Genomic DNA, 15,216 nt, shown 5'->3' with positions numbered 1-15,216 from the left:
TTTTTAACCTGATATAAAAATGAGACCTGACAAATCAAATCTTTACTTACTTGCAGTGTTGAATAGGAGCAAGCAGCTAGGAGTTGGGGAGAAGGAAAATTTAGAGCTGGGATTTTGAGCCATCCCCTTGGCAGGGTCCTTTGTGTTCCTGACCTTGAAGAAATCCATTTTCTTGGAACATATTATGTTTGAAAAGCAGTGCAGAGGAGAAAGACTAAAAAAGTATGTTGGGAGTTAGTTGGTAGCAGACTCTAAATGTCATAGTAGGGAATTTATTTTTCCTTAGAAAAGAGTCCTTGAACATTTTTGATGAAAAGACTGACCCAAGATGCCAATGCAGGATCATGGAAATAGTACCATTTTGAATTTAGCTAGACAGGGATTCAAAAATCAGCTCTCCCACATTCTAAAAGTATCACACATTGGCAAATTTCATTTTCATGATCTGTAAAAATGGGAATTTATTCATTTATTTATTCACTCACTCATTCCTTCATATATTCACTAATTTTTTTATTCAACTAATATTTAAAAATTACTCATTGTGTTCCAGAGCTATACTGCCCAGTCTAGTAGCTTCTAGCCTGTGGAGCCATGGATAATTGGAACTTAAAACATGGATAATTTGATATGTGCTATAAGTGTAAAATATATACCAGATTTCAAAATCTTAGTATGAAAAAAGAGTATGAAATACCCCATTAATAATTCTTATGTTGAATACATGTTGAAAGGAAAAGAGTTTAGGTTTATTAGACTAAATAAAAAATATATTTTTAGAAAATTAATTTCACAAGTTCTTGTTTCTTTTAATATGGCTATTAGAAAATTTAAATGTGACCATATTTGTGGCCTGAACTATATGCTGTATGACAGTGCTATTCTAGGTAACTGAGCATACAGTACTGAGTAATTTAGTTTCAAATATCAAAAGCATGATGTAGTGTCCTTCTGTATCTCTGACTACAGTCTTTAGTTTAAAATCTAATTTATCTGATATGAGAATCACTACCCAGCTTTCTTTTGAGGCCCATTGGCATGAAAGATGCTTCTCTGTCCCTTCACTTTCAGTCTGGATGTATCCTTGGGTTCAAAATAGGTCTCTTGTAGCAACATATGGATGGATCCTGTCGTTTTATCCAATCTGCAACCCTGTGCCATTTTATGGAGTGTTTAGGCCATCCACATTGAGAATGATTATTGAGAGATAATCATTTTTATTGACATCGTGTTACTTGTGAAGTCCTTGTTTCTATATATTGTCTCCATATATTTCTGTGCAATAATACTCTTGGGTTCTTTCTTCTTTTATAGAATCCCCCCCACCTTAATATTTCTTGTAGTACAAGCTTGGTGGTCACATACTCTTTTATACCTTGCCAGTCTTGGAAGCCTTTATCTCTCCATCCATTTTGAATGTCAGTCTTTCTGGATAAAGTATTCTGGGTTGCATGTTCTTTTCATTTAGTGCCCTGAATACATCTTGCCAACCCTTTCTGGCTTGCCAGGTTTATGTGGACAGGCCTGATGTTATTCTGATGGGCCTTCCTCTGTACTTAAGGAATCTCTTTTCCCTAGCTGCTTTCAAGAGCTCAAGTCTAAAATTATGATTCATCAGTTTCACAATTAGGTGTCTCGAGGTCTTTCTAGGTTCTGTGATCTTGCGGGGAGACCTTTCTGTCTCTAGGACATGAACTCTGGTTCCATTTGCCAGATTGGGAAGATTTTCATGGAGAATGTGTTCAACTATATCCTCTAGCCTTCTTTCTCCCCCCTTAGGGATTCCAATAATTCTGATGTTGGAACATTTCATGGCATCATTTATTTCCCTAATTCTGTTTTCATGGCTTCTAAGCTGTTTGTTCCAGGCCTCCTCCTGATCCTTTTTCTTGATCAGTTTGTCCTCTAGATCACTAATTCTGTCTTCTGCCTCAGTTACCCTAGCTGAAAGCAAAGGAAACAAAAGCGAAGATGAACTTTTGGGACTTCATCAAGATCAAAAGCTTCTGCACAGCAAAGGAAACAGTCAACAAATCAAAGAGGCAGCCCATGGAATGGGAGAAGATATTTGCAAATGACAGTACAGACAAAGGGCTAATATCCAAGATCTATAAATGACTCCTCAAACTCAACACTCAAAAAACAGATAATCCTGTCACAAAATGGGAAGAAGACATGAAAAGACACTTCTCCAATGAAGACATACAAATGGTTAACAGACCCATGAAAAAATGTTCATTATCACTAGCCATCAGGGAGATTCAAATCAAAACCACATTGAGATACCAACTTACACCAGTTAGAATGGCCAAAATTAACAAGACAGTAAACAACAAGTGTTGGAGACTATGTGGAGAAAGGGGAACCCCCTTACACTGTTGGTGGGAATGCAAGTTGGTGCAGCCACTTTGGAAAACCGTGTGGAGATTCCTTAAGAAATTAAAAATAGAGCTTCCCTATGACCCTGCAATTGCACTACTGCGTATTTACCCCGAAGGTACAGATACAGTGAAAAAAAGGGCCATCTGTATCCCAATGTTCATAGCAGCAATGGCCACAGTCTCCAAACTGTGGAAAGAACCAAGATGCCCTTCAACGGATGAATGGATAAAGAAGATATGGTTCATATATACAATGGAATATTATGTCTCCATCAGAAAGGATCAATACCCAACTTTTTTTTTTTTTTTAAAGATTTTATTTATTTATTTGACAGAGAGAAATCACAAGTAGATGGAGAGGCAGGCAGAGAGAGAGAGAGGAGGAAGCAGGCTCCCCGCTGAGCAGAGAGCCCGATGCGGGACTCGATCCCAGGACCCTGAGATCATGACCTGAGCCGAAGGCAGCGGCTCAACCCACTGAGCCACCCAGGTGCCCCAATACCCAACTTTTGAATCCACAAAAGAGAGTCGATTATCATATGGGTTCACTTATTTGTGGAGCATAAAGAATAACACGAGGACATGGGGAGATGGAGAGGAGAAGTGAGTTGGGGGAAATTGGAAGGGGAGAGAAACCATGAGAGACTGTGAACTCTGAGAAACAATCTGAGGATTTTGAAGGGGCGGGGGTTGGGAGGTTGGGTGAGCCTGGTGGTGGGTATTATGGAGGGCATATATTGCATGGAGCACTGGGTGTGGTGCATAAACAATGAATTCTGGAACACTGAAAAGAAATTAAAAAATAAATAAAATTTAAAAAAACGCAATTTTAGAATGCAAAATAGTTTCTGTGAAGAATGTAAAAGAAGGGCATTAGTAGAGATGTACTCAGGCTTGAACAGGAGTGTTGGAGAAAAGAACATAAAAGTAGGTTGAGAGATCAAGAGTAGACAGTTTGGGGGTACAATTAGAGGAGAAGTTTATGGATTTATGGATGCATTGGATTTAGAAGGGAGGAAAAAGGGAAGAAGAATAAATCCTACACTTACCTGGGGGCCATTAGGAAAGCTAAGCATGACAGAACCTATAAGGCACCTAATACAATGCTTAATTAGTACATATGACTCTCAAAATGGCAGCTGTGCTCATGTATGTTGTCTGAAGGTGTGCCTGATAATGGTGAATAGGGCTGCTATGGATTCCATTCCAATATTAAGGCTGCTTCATCTCTATCCAATCTTAAAGTGATGTCTCAAACAAGAAATAAAATGTTTGTTTGGTAGTTTTTGATACATCCATGTTTTCAGACATTTGTCTTCCTGTCTTCCCAACTGCCTCTTGTACCGTCTTTGTTCTTTCTGGCATATCTATTTATTTGTAACATTTTTTGCTAGTTACTTCTCTTTGTTAGTGGGGCTTATCTAACTTATGTATTTATCCTCTCTCAGGAGCCCTGGCTAATTTCTCCCATTTGGGGTCTTATAAAGTACGGTTACCATCTGTTTAAATATTTCTTCAGTGACTGAAAAACAAACCAATGCCTTCCAAATACCAAAGGCACACAGTGAATTCTGCATCCCTCCTGAGTAGAAATCTTCCTTCTATCTTTCTTTTATTGTCAAAAATGACCATTTCCCCCCAGTACTATGGAAATAGAGGATTTCATCCACTGAGAGGATGGTTTCTAGCCAAGTGACAAGGTATGTATCTCTCTAGTTAATGGTGGAAAATAACACTCATGCCAGCATTAATATAGACTCTGAAGATGTAGATAGTACAGCTTCTCAGTGGGATATCCGGACACACTCACCTCTCTGACCAGCAGAACACTTCTTCATGTGGGCACGATCACACTGTAACATGTCATTGCCACTATAATACATATCAGTATTGGATATGAACTTTATGCCAAACGACATTTGTCTTTTCCTGAGACAAAGCAATACATTTAGTAAAGACTAAAGGAGAGGTTATTTTATGTGGGAAACAGATTTGCATGGCTGAGTTAGAATTGGTTAATGGATGGATGGCCCCTTCAATTCAATCCTTCAGCAACTATTTCTGTCATGCTTATCGAGTTTCCTCTGTGTATCCAGACCCATGGCAGACAATGGAGATGAAGGGAAAGATAATTCCAAAATTAATCTTGTCTTCATGATGTTTTTGGAGAGACAATCTTTTAAAAAGCACTAATAAAACAATTAACAGCCAAGACCTAATCAAAACTTATAGCACAGATGTTGCAGGAGGGAGGTCAGCAGAGAAGGTGTGGATGAAGTTCACAGAAGTCCTGAAAATGCCCCTGGATAAAATTGGTCCTGCTCTCTAGAAGTGATTTGAACAGACTGGGAGAAGAGAGAACAGCTTGACCTAAATGGGATGGAACAGGATGCATGGAAAGACAGTGGCAGAGAAGATTGCTCAGGACCCTGCAGTCAGGCAGGAAGCATGACTTCTGGGTCTTTAGGTCCCAAAAAGGGGGAGAGAAGGGAAAGAGACATCTTTGCCTGTTTCTGCCTCTTTTTCAAAATTAAGTACCGGACTATAAAAAACAACATGCACAACACTGGAAAAAATTAGCATTTATGGGACAGTTCATCTCACTATAGGGTATGTGCTGAGAAGTACAGTTGCTTCCAGCTCTAGCAGGGGCTGTTGGATGGCTCTTCCCTTTAGCTGTAGCTCTGTAGAAGCTGCAGGTAGAATTCCATTATAGCTGTAAAATGCGTTTGGCCAAAATAAATATCAATAACCAGAATTCCAAGGATGGCCAGCTAGTGCTCAGATGAATTCCAAATATTACAAGGGAGCCCTCAGTGGCTCTGCCTTCAAGCAGAAAATGCCCAGAAAAGAAAAGAAAATTTAGGCTTCAAGTGTCATTTCTTTGGGCTTTTGAAATCCTATAAATGTATCTGTTAGGCCTTTTCTTTTCTAAGACAGCTTTATTGAACTATAACTCATCTATATCTACAGTTCACGTATTTAAAGAACACCTTTCAAGGGTTTTTACTATATTCATGTAGTTGTGTAGCTATCACAATAACAAGAGCATCATCATCACTAGAAGGAAAACCCTTTTGTGTTTGCTTCCCATGTTCCCTAACCTCTCTATCCATGCTCTTCTACTCCTTGACAATCTTTAATTACTTTCTGAATTATAGATTTTTCTATTCTGAAAATTTCATATAAAGGGAATAATATAGGGTATGGTCTTTTGTGATTGGTATTTTTCACTTAGTATACTGTTTTTAAGGTTCGTGTGTGTTTTTGGCTTGTGTTGGTACTCTTTTTTTTTTTTTTTTTCCTGATAATATGCCGTTGTATGACTAGAGCACATTTTGTTTGCCTGTACTTCAGTCAATGACCATAGGAGCTGTTCCCACTTCCGGGCACACTCTATATAGTATAGTATACTACTATGAATACTTGTGTACAGATTTTTATGTGGACATATATTTTTATTTCTCTTGCATGTAGTATATATTCATTTCTCACTTTTCATGGTAGCTATGTTGTATAAAGTCACCAACTCTGAATTAGCAAACACTGAGCCATTGTTTCTAGGTGGAATATGGGGTTAGGTGCCTACATGTGGCTGGTTCAAGACCTTCATCAGCTGATCAATACATAAATTTGTTTTATGTGTCTTTTTATTTATTTATTTATTTATTTATTTATTTATTTTTTAAAGATTTTATTTATTTGACAGACAGAGATCACAAGTAGGCAGAGAGGCAGGCAGAGATAGAGAGGAGGAAGCAGGCTCCCCGCCGAGCAGAGAGCCCGATGCGGGACTCGATCCCAGGACCCCGAGATCATGACCTGAGCCGAAGGCAGCGGCTCAACCCACTGAGCCACCCAGGTTCCCAATGTGTCTTTTTATTTAAAGATGACTTATTGAATATAATACTTACAAATTATTGATTATATGTAGTACTTCTTTATAATAAAACCCTAGCTGAGAAGATGCTAACCTTTTCCTGATGATGGGAAATATGGTAAATAGCGCTGACTTTTAGTTCTACGACAATGGTATTCATTATGCTCTTACTGTCAGTTATTATCTCACACATCCACACATTTAGCCACTTGTCCATCCTTTCCATAGCCTCATTGTGCACTACACATAATGTTTTAGCTCTTTCTGGAGCGGTTTCACATATATATCAGGGGATTTCCTCTTCCTTACTCTGGATGTACAGTATTGTCAATTAACATGAAACTCACAGCCAACATTACTATCACTCATGCCTCAGTGAAGCCTTTTCAACACATGTATTTCCTCTGTAAAGTACCTCATGATCTTCTTGTGCTTCAGAACACTAGGCAGTGAAATCACCAAAAAAAAGCACAGAAATGCAAAGATATGTGGCACTAAATAGACCATGAATAGAACACTTATATATAACATAAGGGGTAAAGCAAGAAGGCATCGCCTTGTTTAATCTCAGCTGGAATCATGCATGTCAGGTGACTCAGACTTTTTGTTCCTCCACACATGGTCATGAATGATGACAGAAATGCCACAAGTGTTGATTTGGGGATTACACAGAAATATTTCCAAGTAGGTAAATTTGCAAATGTATATGTATGAGTAGCAAAGATTGAGTGTACCTAGAAATGGAATTGTTAGGTCATATGGTGGCTCTGTATGTAAACTTTTATGGAACTGCCTGATGACTTTCCAGTGTGGCTGCAGCATTTTACATTCTTGCCAGAAGCGTGTGAGGTCTCCTAATACTCACATCCTTGCTCATGCTTTTTATTACCCATCTTTTTCATCCTTGCCATCCTGGTGGTTGTGAAGTGGTGTCTCATTGTGGTTTCATTTGCATTTCCAGATCATTAATTATGTCAAGCATATTTTTATGTCGTTATTGGCCATTTATATACCTTCCTTGTAGAAGTGTTTTTTCAGATCTTTTCAAACTTAAATTTGGTTTATTTTCAATACCAGTAAGGAGACTTCAATTCCACGCTTTCAGTAATGGATAGAAGGACTAGGCAGAAGATTAATAAGGAAATAGGAGGAATAAGAAGATTTAAAACAACCTAACCTAACAGATACATACAGAATTGTCTAGCTGTCCCTTTAATTCTATCAACTTTTGCTTCCTGAATTTTCTAACTACCTATGTAGTTATATGTATGCCTATATATAATTATCATATATTCCTTGTGGCTCAGCACTTTAATCATTACACAATGTTCTTCTTTAACTTTAGTAAAAAAATTTTGTTTTAAAGTCATACTTTGAGGGGCACCTGGGTGGCTCAGTGGGTTAAAGCCTCTGCCTTCAGCTCAGGTCATGATTCCAGGGTCCTGGGATCGAGCCCCACATCAGGCTCTCTGCTCGGCGGGGAGCCTGCTTCCTCCTCTCTCTCTCTCTGCCTGCCTCTCTGCCTACTTATGATCTCTGTCTGTCAAATAAATAAATAAAATCTTTAAAAAAAAATAAAGTCATACTTTGATATTAGTTTGATAGCCACTACAAATTTCTTGTAGATGCTGTTTGACTGATATAACTTTTAATTCTTTTTACATTTATCCATCTGTATCATTGAAGCTATCATTGAAGTTGTATCTCCTTGATACAACATATAGATTAGTCATGTTTTCCTTTTTATCTAATCTTATCATCACTATTTTTATTAGATTTTATATTATTTTTAAGTACAGTGTTATTATTGCTACAGTTGGATTTGTGTACCATTTTACTTTTAGGAATAGTGTCTTTCTGTTCTTTTATTTCTTGTTTACCACTTTCTTTTGCATTAAAGTATTTTGTACTGAAAAAATTTAATTCCATTAGTGACTATTCCCTATATTATTTTGGACTTTTTCTTTAGTGGTTGCTTTAGGGGTTACTGTATATATCTGTATATATCTCAATTTATTGGAAATTTATCCTAACTTAATTGTACCCAGATATAGAAATGTATAGCTGTCTTCTCTCTTCCCCCATTTTGTGCTATTATTATTATTCATATTAGATGTATTTACATTATAAACCCAATAATATATTGTTATAATTGTTAATCTACATAATTTTAAGAATTATTATTTAGAGAGAGAAAAAGAGAGAAAGAGAGCATGGGGGGAGGGCCAGGGAGAGAGAGAGAGAGAGAATCTCAGGCAGACTCGCAGTCAGTGGAGAGCCCAATGCAGAACTCTATGTGGGGCTCATTCTTATGACCCTGAGATCATGACCTGAGCCAAAATCAAGAGTCAGATGCTTAACTGACTGAGCCACCCAGGTGCCCCAGCTAACCTATATAATTTTGTATCTTTCAAAGAAGCTGCGAAAAGAAATGTGAGCTGGATATATTTTAGTGTTTGTTGTATTAATCTTATTTACCCTTTCTGCTTCTCATGATTTGTTTCTGTGGATTTGAGGATTACAATATGGTGTCATTTCCTTACTCCAGCACAGCTTTGCTTCCACCTATGTCTTTAGTGCTGTTATTGTCAAATACATTATATATGTATATGTTATTGGAACAACTACAAAAAATAGTTATTTTGTACATACAATTTTTAATTAGTTAAGAAAGAAGAAATATACATTTATAGTGATTTCTTTTTAATAATTACATATCTGCCTTGACTTGTGCCTTTTTTTCCTCTTCATAAGAATTTAAATATCTTCTGGTATCACTTGCTTTCAGCCTAAAGAACTTGCTTCAGATTCCCATAAGGTGGATCTGTTAGTAACACATTCTTTTAGGGTTTGTTTGTTTGTTTGTTTTTATCTCTAGATGTCTTTATTTTACCTTAATTTTTGAAAGATAGTTTTGCTGGATGTAAGATTTTTATTTGTTAGATTTTTCTTTCTGCACTGTGAGTATGCTACCCCCCTGACTTTTGGCCTACATTATTTCTGATGAGAAATTAGTTGTGATTTTTATTGTGGTTCTCTTGTATGTGATAAATTCTTTTATCCTGCTACTTCTGCATTTTCCCTTTCTTGGCTTTTAGCATTTTTACTGTGATGTATTTCAGTGTAGGACATTTTGTACTTATCCTACTCAAATTTTGTTGGACTTCTTGGATGTGTAGATGGGTATTTTTCTTCAAATTTGGGAGGTTTTCAGTCATTATTTCTATGTATATTTTTTTATGCCTCTTTCTCTTTCTCTTCTCTTGGTATTACTATTTTATGCATATGTTTGTATACTTAGTATACAAACTTAGTAGTGTCCACATTTCTCTGAGAACCTGTCCTGTTCAATTTTCTTTTCTTCTTTTTTTTCTCCTCCTCTTGGATTGCATAATTTCCATTGATAAATCTTGAACTTCACCAGTTCTTTCTTCTACAAGTTTACATGTGTTTTAAAATTCCTCTAGTGATTTTTTTCATTTCGGTTATTGTACTTTTTATCTCCAGAATTTCCATCTGATTTTTTGCTGTAATTTCTATTTGATAACACATTGTCATCATATATTCTTTTACTTCTTTAAGAATGATTTCCTTTAAGTTTTTGAGCACATTTGTAATTTGAGCACAAATCTCTGAAGTTGCATTGAAGTTTTTGCCAGTTAAATTTAATATTTGAGTCCTTTCTGTTTTTTTCCTGTGTATTGGTTATATTCTTCTGAATTTTTTGCATGTTTTATAAGTGGTGTTGTTGAGAACTGAATATTCAGTTAACATATTGTAGTGATGCTGGGTACTGATTACCCCATGCTCCAGAACTTGTTTTTGTTGTTTATTTATTTGTCCAATGTCTTGGCTACTTTAATGTCTAAGCCTATTTTATAGTGTCTGTTTTTCCAAGATGTGCAGCCACTAATGTCCTGGCTCACTAGCTCCGTCTTTGGGACGAGACAGTCACTGTGGGATGGCAATGATTTGTACAGGACTTTTTTTGACTGTTTCTTTCTCTGATCTCTGTTAAACTGCCTGCCACTACTGGAATAGTACTCATCTTTTAGGTTCTGCTAATTGCTGGATGATTGCTCTGCTGTTTTTGTCCATGCCCTGGAGTATAGATGCTGCACAGTGTGTTCTAATTAAATTTTGTACTTTTTGTAAGGCTAGTTTTTGAGTGAAGTCTTTGAAGTTTTTCTTGACTCCAGAAAGGCTCTCCTGAGCTATCTCTTTCCCTGGTTCTTTCTGGTAAGCTTGCTGGTTTAGCATGTTGCTCTAATGGAACTATCAGTTTTCTCTTAATTGTTTACCAGCAAAATCATTGTTTTTGAGAGCAACCTTAGGCTTAAACCTTTAAGAACTCTGTTTCAAATGATACCAATTTCTGTGGAAAGAGTATAAAAGCTTTCTGTTCTTATGGATTCTTTCTTCCCCATCTGTTCTTACAGAAAAATTTCTGATCCACTGCTTCAGAGTAAGGAATAGGGACAGTGGCTTGCTTCTCCTAGAATGACAATGCTGCTTTGTTGGCTAGGCAGAAGTGTCAGGGTCTGGTCTCAGTTTGTCTCTCCTGGCATGGAACCCTGGTTCTACAAGCAAATTGGGCAAGAGCACTCAAGGTCTCAATATTCTTTGTCTGCTGTTCCAGGGATAGAGCTTCTGTCCTATTAATGAGTATGGGTTGAGGAAGAGAATATCTGATCTCTTCTATCCTATGAATGAGGGTGGGTGGTGGAAGAGAATATCTGATTCCTGGCTGCATTGTTAGGAATTTATCTTCTGCATTTGGAACTAAAGGCCTGTAAATGTTTGTGGTCTGACTTTCCTAATATCCTCTAACTGGGAGCTGATAGGAGAGGGATCCCTATTTTCTTGACCACACCCAATCAAAATGGAACATCTGTCATGTTTACCTGGACAGTTGCTAGGGAGGAAAAGGGTTATCTCTAAAGTGCCATAGACTCACTATTCTTACTGGGAATTAATACATTTTTTGAATAAATATTTCTTAATTTGCTGTTTTCTCTTAGTATAATTTCCAGAGACTTTAAAGAATTATTTTTTTAATCTTTAGGAGTTATGGTTGTTTTGCCAGGAGCAATTGTACAGAATTTCTCACTCTGACATTCTGGAAGTAAAAATCCCTCTCAGGCTTTTTGTATGCACCTGAAGGAGAATGAAGGCAGTTATCTGAATTAAGTAAAAACAAAAACAAAAACAAAAAAATCTTACAAGTTATAAAAAGGACTTTCAGGACTTGATTTCTGGCCAGAGTCAGCCAGCTTTTTCTACCTTAATTGAATTCTTCTGAAAACTTCTTACCTTTGCAAAATGCTTTGACTATTTAGCCTTAGGATATTCCACAACTTTTTTTTTTTCTTCCAGCAAGTGTACATTACCCTGAAGAAGTCTGAATTTTTGGCTCCAGTTTGAAATTCATAATTTAGGATAATCCTAGACTCTCCTTCATTTATTTGATATCTTGGGGCCTTTCTCAATGCCTTAAGCCAGAAACTTTTAAAGTATTCATTGAGGTCAGTTCATCAAACTTTACGGAATTTCTGCCCTGAGCCATATATCAGTATTGGTCTGGGTGCAGTGGGAGACTCCAGTAAATATGGTATGATCTATAGCTTGATGGAGCCATTAATTTGAGATTTAGATAGCCTAGAGTACACAGTTAAATTCTACCATTTTGCAGGCACTTGCTTAGTATTGAGGTTCTTTCTGGGGTATTGTGTCTCCACCAGGATTATTAGAATAGTCCAGTTGGTGGTATTTACATTTGTATCATGTGAGTCATATTGGCTTCTTTAGCAAAATACCCAGTAAACACGTTCTGCTGGCTTTGAAGGCTGCCTAACTTCTCAGGATACTGCTATAGTTTCTCTATTGTCTGAGACTTAAACTTTCTTGGTCCCTCTTCTACACTCATGGCATAGCTATATTCCATGATGTTTTCTTGCTTAATTATTGGTTCTTTATTATCCTTTGATTTTCCTATATGATTATAGGATCATATTGCCCAGGAGAGCAGACAGCTAGGATTATGTATTAAAACTATGATGAAACTGCCATAAATTTTAGGACAGTGTTTCCCTACATAAACCTTGAAGTTAATTTATAAATTGTTGATATCTCTGGTTCTTTTCCTGGCCATTGTCCTATCAGTCTGAAAGATTTTGACTAGCAACTATACCTCCTTGCTTTATCTATCTCCTCTTTTTTTTTTTTTTAAGATTTTATTTATTTATTTGACAGAAAGAGAGAGAGAGAGAGCACAAGTAGGTAGAGAAGCAGGCAGAGAGAGAGAGGGAAGCAGGCCCCCTGCTGAGCAGAGAGCCTGATGTGGGGCTCAATCCCAGTACCCTGGGATCATGACCTGAACCAAAGGCAAAAGCTTAACCCACTGAGCCACCCAGACACCCCTATCTCCTCTTTTGATTTTCATGTCAGGCTTACTAATCCCACCACAGACCAACCCTGAGCCCCACTCATTCAGTGATCATCTATAATTCCCCCTGTGTGACAGGCGTTGTGCTGGGTGTTGGGGCTTCAATACCAATGAAATGATTTCCTTGACCTTAAAGGAGTTTTGTAGGCTTGTGAGAGGACCAAAGATGAAACAAACACAGGTAATAATTCAGTGTTCTATTATAAAAGATGTGCAAGACACATAGCAGACCTAAGGTTGATGCTCACTTTTATAGAGGGAGGCAGGAAAAGCTTAATTTCAAGGAAGTAATGATTAAACTGTACCCATTCTGGAAAGACAAGATTAGACAAGAAGTGATAAGGAAGGCATGAGAAAGGCTTGGAGATGAAAATCCCCACAAACAGCCTTAATTTACATTTTTAAAAATTTTATTATTGGGAGAGTGTGAGTCCAATAGCAGAGTAAGTTTTCAGGATTGCACTATTTTCCTTTTATTTTTTTCTGATGCCCTTTCTAATTCTCCTGCTCCCAACCTCCTTAATAGTGGAGAACAGACACTCCCTGGTGGTCTAGTGGTTAGGATTCGGCTCTCTCTTAATAGTGGAGAACAGAGTCAAACTCATCTAACACATCATCTACCATATTTGGCAGGCCCTTAAAAATGTGTTGAATGAACGAGTGTTGATCATCACTGATCATAAATCAATTGATCATTATCCCATTTAAAGGCAGGTCTTTGCCTTAGAAGCTATTTCTGAGTATACATCATCTACTGATACCAGCCCCTATGTTGGGCTTCCAGGCTTTCTATAGAAATGTCTGCATCTTAAGAGTTCCAAGGAGAAGGGCCAGCTTTGGCCAGCACTTTTGCTAGAAGTGCAGAAGGGATTCACAGATTGTAAATAGGTATAGAGCTTTTTCCTAATTTTAAGAAACATTACGTGCTTTGACTTAAATTATGCATAGTAAGGTAAAAAATGAGTAATTCAAGCATCGACTTTTACCTTAACAACCTTCTTTTTCTTTTCTTTCTTTCTTTCTTTTTTAATGTAAGATCAGTATCTCCTAACATATATGTAAGGTACCAGTTTGGGTCTTTCAGCCCTTTTCATGTATCCACTCTTCATTTACTGGGCTTAAACCCTTCAGTAACTCCCGGATTTGTAATTTCCTGGTATGCCTGGGCTCTAACTCTCTCTGTGGGTTCTGTAGCATCTCCTAGGTATGGATGGAGAGGTAAGTGAAGGAAAGCTAATTCTTCCCTGTACCACTTGGTCTAGTTAGTTTCCATAGTATATAGCACAAAGGTGTGAAAGCATTAGTGATTTCAAGTATGTATGTATATATGTATGTATGTATGTATGTATGTATGAATATGTATGTATGTATTAACTGAGGGTGAAGGGAAAACTCAAAACAACTCAAAACCTTAAATATCATCAGTAAGGATGACTCAGGAGACGTAGCCTCATGCCTTAACCAGGTGTCCTGCCCTAAATATTTGTCTCAGTCCAGGAAAGGACCTCTGGGGGAAGCTCCTCGTCTCTATATGGGGTCCATTTCCTCTCAATGACCCTTAACCCCTAGCAATATATTTACTCAACTCTCACCTATTAACTGTGATAAAGGGGTCAGGGAGGCAAACTAAGATTTAATAATCTAAGTCAAGAGAATAAATGGCAGTAGGTACTCCCCCTACCACCAATAGTCCTCCCAAAGATGAACATTAATTATGAGAGAGATATTGCAGATGAATGCCTTGACGAGAAAGGAGTTTTTTTTCTGACTGCCACATAATTTGCAAGGCAACACTCTCTCCAGCAGTCTGGACATCTTCTTATTCTGCAGAAAATATGTAATTCCCTTTTTTTTCCATTCTATCCCCACCTTCATCCTTCTGCTCATGCCATTTTCAATTGCACTCTTTGGGCCCTGCTTAGAATAAGAGAAGGGGCTAATGTGGGGCCAGGTCCTCATCCAAGGCTGTTCTTTAATAGAAAGATGCTTCGCTATTGCTGTCCCATTACGGAATACATTAACTCCTTATCTGAGAGTCTGCCTTACCCTCAGTTTCTCACTAGCAGGAAGGGAGCCCGTGGTAATCTTCCCCTTGTATAACGTGTGTAATTGATGATCTTTGTGCACAATAGCCAGGTCACATGATCTAATAAAGGATTTCTATTTTTCTGATTCATGCTTCACTTTCGTTGTCTTACAGAAGAATAAAAAAATCAAGCTGGATTTAAGTGTTTTGTGCTGTGTTTAACGAATCACCTTCCCCAAAGAAAAGGAAATTATACAAACTCTCCTAGAAAATTCAGCCAGCGTGGACATCATAACTTTATGATCTGTACTCCAGTTAATTATGAAAAATGTTCAAGTCCTTAAATAAATCTTAAAAAAGAAGATCTTGAACATGTGGCCGTGTATCCCAGTGAGGCTAAAATTGGTGAAAGACAGAGCTGAATGCCAAATGATAATTTCTGCTAAATAATTCAGGCCCTCCGCACTCTGATATTTTACTTACT

The 15,216-nt window shown here is 37.5% G+C and overlaps 1 protein-coding gene across 1 annotated transcript in view; it reads left to right on the top strand.

The window, feature by feature from the left end:
• ZMAT4 (zinc finger matrin-type 4) overlaps positions 1-15,216 on the top strand; it is a 368,171-nt gene that overhangs the window by 188,679 nt on the left and 164,276 nt on the right. The gene's annotated exons all lie outside the window — the stretch shown is intronic.

This window comes from Mustela nigripes, chromosome 18, assembly GCF_022355385.1.
Source record: "Mustela nigripes isolate SB6536 chromosome 18, MUSNIG.SB6536, whole genome shotgun sequence".
Lineage (NCBI taxonomy): Eukaryota > Metazoa > Chordata > Mammalia > Carnivora > Mustelidae > Mustela > Mustela nigripes.
This window is presented reverse-complemented; position numbering and strand designations above follow the sequence as displayed.